Here is a 4,052-nt window from a genome sequence, read left to right as displayed (position 1 = left end):
ATCCCAATTTCAATACTTGTGTATTTTCTGATATATATTATATATTTTATGTATATCATATATATGATTTATCATATATATCACACACATATATGTATATGTGTACATGTGTACATATATGTGTATATATGTATATACATACACACACACACACATATATATATATATATATATATATATGTACATATATATATAATTCTTTCATGTGTTATATGTAGGAATTGATCCAAAGACATAGAAACAGATAAAAATGCAAAAGGAACACATATTTTTAAGTTATCCTTTTCTCCACTTTTTAATAGCATGTTTGTCCCATGTATAGCCCTTGCTTCATTTCCTAATTCCTGTTAGCTTTTTGTCATCTCTCTTAAATTTCCATTTTCATATAAATCCCATCATTCCTTAGTCTTTTTGTCTTCTTCTTTACTTTCAGGCTGTAGTTTTTGAGGCCAGATGGCTAATTTGGTCAGGCAATGAAACAGCTGTTATTTCATCTCTTGGAAGAGAAGGTAGTAAAAACAAACAAAAGGAATCAAAACCAATCAATAAATAAATAGCAGAAGAAATGAAAAAAAGAACGAACAATAGCCACCAAGCACAACCACGCAGTCTAATTCCTATATCCACACTTTAGCTCAGGCACCAGCAGGACCAGCTTGAAAGGGTTGACTGAGCATCCCAGCTTTGGTTGACAATCTTGGTAAAGGTGCTCTTCCTTTGTTTATGACAGCAGTTAACCCAGTCCTCCATTTGTTTACCTCACCCCACCCCCATTCCCACCCACTGTTTGTAGAAGAAAGCCCTTCCCAGTTCTTGTTTTCCCTTTAGTTCAGAAGGGGCTGTCACTTGCTTTTTTTTTTTTTGTGATCAAATCAGGTCAGACTGAATTTCTGTTTCCCATCTAAAACTAATATCTGCATCGCATTAGAGAAGACAGGTGCGAAGCCATTTCAGAAACAATGTGATCGGTTGTGGAAATTCTATCCCCAAAACGTTTTTTTCCCCCAAGGAAAGTAGACTCACTTCACCAGTCCATCCAAGCATTTTGAGCCTTGAAAAAAAAAAAATACAGGAATCAGTGTTCATTTCTCTTGAGACATCTTAATGTTCAATGGTTAAAGGTTATCTTCTGAGGAATATTAAAAACATCCTCACTTAGCTGATTTTTTAAAATATGAGTTTTAGTGAACGCTAAAGAATTTTTAGTGTTTCAAGTTATTATTGCTGAGCATATTTGTAACGGTTCCTACTGTTCATATTGGTTTTGAAGCTAATCTCCTAGAATTTGACTGTGTATAGCATACAAATGCTCTGTTTCTGTATCTGCTGTATTTTTTTTTTTTTTGAGTCTTCATAACAGAGTCGAAATCTGGAGAACTGAGAGTGCACCTTAATACAGAGCTCTCTTGAAGCACATAAAAGACCTTGCATTTGACTCCCAGCGATTCAATGGAATAAAATAAAATTTAATTCAGTGCCATTCAATCTGATAAACACCCACAATAATCCTGACTGATTTCAGGTGATAGCTGAATGCTAGAGAAGAAAAAGCTGAGCATGGACGGTGGAGGAAGTCATGAGCTTGCTTCAAGGTAGCTTGCTTCAAACTGAATAATGCCACTTACTGAAAACTTCTATTTACNGCTTGTGTAGAAAACTTCCTGGCTGGTAAAATTTCTTTGTAACTCATCTTTTCGGGTCATAACTCTTGTCTTANCTCAATAATAGTCATATGGGATAAAGCTCCACTATTGTTCTTTAGAGGAGAGAATCCTTAAGTTTATCAAGATTAAATGTGGTGTATGTTGGCATCAGGAACTGGCTTTACAGTCAGGAACTGGCTTTACAGTTGCAGGTCACCTCTGAATCCAGCGATGACAGTGACATCATCCATAGGAGACANGGACCCGTGCATCTGTTGCCATGGTAATNGCCATTCATTCTCAGTGTCCACCTGGTCTACTTCCCAGCTTTACCTGCAAGCAGTTACATCAGAGCCCAAATAAAAAGCAGACCCCTCGTAACCTTTACCCCTTTCTCTCCTGTCTTTGTCATTCTCCTTTATCCTCCCCCACCCCCAATAAACTTATCTCCCATGGAACTGTACTGGCCCGGTGTGATTTGTCTGGATGAGCCATGATTCTAACCCAAAAGTGTAAGTGTAGGTCCTAGATAGTTTATGGTAGGGGCAAGAGCCACAAACAATTGAATATAAATTCTGTTTCCTTTCTCATTCCATACTGTACTTATCTATTAAAAAATCCCCACATACATACATCAAAACAATTATAGTCTAATTTTTTGTGTTTTAACATGGAACAAATAACATTTGTTTTTCCTAGCCAAGCCTACTACCATAGGTTCCCCTAATGCATGAGAACTTAGAATTGTCTAGAATAGAGGAGCTGTGTAAATGCAAGGTATTGTTATTGTTACTATTCACCAAAACAAATGAAAAGTGGCCAACAGAATATCTTTTGTTTCACTGGGACTCTTTAGCCGGGACAATTGGTTATTTTCATTTGCTTTCGCTATGGAATGATTAATACAACACAGTGTGATATCTTCAGATCTTAGGACAAATCTCACCAAGATCAAACAGCTTCACTTCACTGAAGAGAGATGATGGCCATGTCTAGATCGGACTGGATGACATCTGATTTTCATAGTGACACACCAGGCTTGAGTTTAAGAACCATGAAACACTAGTTGAACTAATTCTGACTCAATTTGTTTTCCAAGTAGAAGAGGGGAGACAGAAAATATTCTTGGTTTCTATAGCAGAGAATACATTTTTCCCAGCTCCTAGGAACTTTCTTTCCGTTCTACTCTTTCCCCATTTCCTCTTGCAGAGGAGTTCAGGACCACTCAGTGGTGGCTACCACCCTTTCCATGGCCTACATTGTGGGAGCTGCTGACCACTCCTTTGTGGTTGGCTGAACACTCTGGTCTTCAGTGGGGAACTGCTGGATGGGCACAGAGGGCACCTATATCCCCTCAGACCAATTGGCCACCTCTGGCTGAACAGCACTGAACTCATGAGCTGGTGTGGTCCATTTGCCCTGAAATTCCTCCTTGGTCACGACTTTCTCAGCAACAGCCTGCTCCTCCTTGTCAGTCTCTGTAGAAGTGAAGATGATCAGGCATAGCCTCTCATGGATGCTCATGGGAGATAGTACCTCTCATGCGGAGTACTTCCGGGTCAGCATCCACCATATTAGACACAATGAATGAGCTCCCTTGTTGTATGGGATGGCAGTGTCCACTAGCGCAGGGGAGAATCTGTGTCACATAGAGCAATGGCGGGCAGGTTATCATAAGAGGCCTCTGTGGGGGCTGGTGGTCAGCCCTGAGTCAGTCACCACTAGAAGCCATGGCTTCCTGAAGGCATCTTGGATCTGGTTAGTCATGGTTGCAGGTGTGAAGTGGCCAGCAATGAGAGTGGCTCTAATGGCAGCAGCAAACTTCAGCACAGCTCGCTGGCCAGTGTTCCTGGAGGACATGATGCTGCTATCAGCTCGAGCTTCGAGCTGCAGCTTCTCCTAGGTCTTCTTCAGATTTACGGTGTAGATATTGTCCCTTTTCTTTTTGTAGATGGTAGATGTACTGCTCCATCTGAAAGTCAAGGTTGGTGCCATCTGAATGGGTTCCTACAGCAAGGAATTTGAAGACATTCTCCTCTGTCATCTGCAGGACATCAAGGGTGTCGGACATTATGTAAAGTCCCCTTTAAGCTGCCATGGGAATCAAGAACAACACCATATGGACCCATCCTTGGGCAGTGTGGAAAACACAGAATATGTATTTTAAGGTAGATACATGTAGTTAACTGGTGCTTTACCCTTCAGTACTCCTAACAGACAGTTGATGGTATAGTTGCCAGCCTTAACAGAGGCAAAGAGGTGTCATGAAATTGGTTAATCTCTCTTTCAGCTAATGGCCTCGTTGCTAAAGAAAGCTGTGAACATGTGTATTCCATTCATCATCTTGGTTCCATAGTGAAGGTGGGACTCCCACTTAAAAACTTCGTGATCTAGGATGATTTAATTAAC

The 4,052-nt window shown here is 40.3% G+C and overlaps 1 pseudogene; it reads right to left on the bottom strand.

Annotated features, from left to right (window-relative positions):
• Positions 1–2,858: 2,858 nt before the first annotated feature.
• On the bottom strand, positions 2,859–3,638 carry LOC110323240 (annotated as a pseudogene).
• Positions 3,639–4,052: the final 414 nt, after the last annotated feature.

Source organism: Mus pahari, chromosome 6, assembly GCF_900095145.1.
Source record: "Mus pahari chromosome 6, PAHARI_EIJ_v1.1, whole genome shotgun sequence".
NCBI lineage: Eukaryota > Metazoa > Chordata > Mammalia > Rodentia > Muridae > Mus > Mus pahari.
This window is presented reverse-complemented; position numbering and strand designations above follow the sequence as displayed.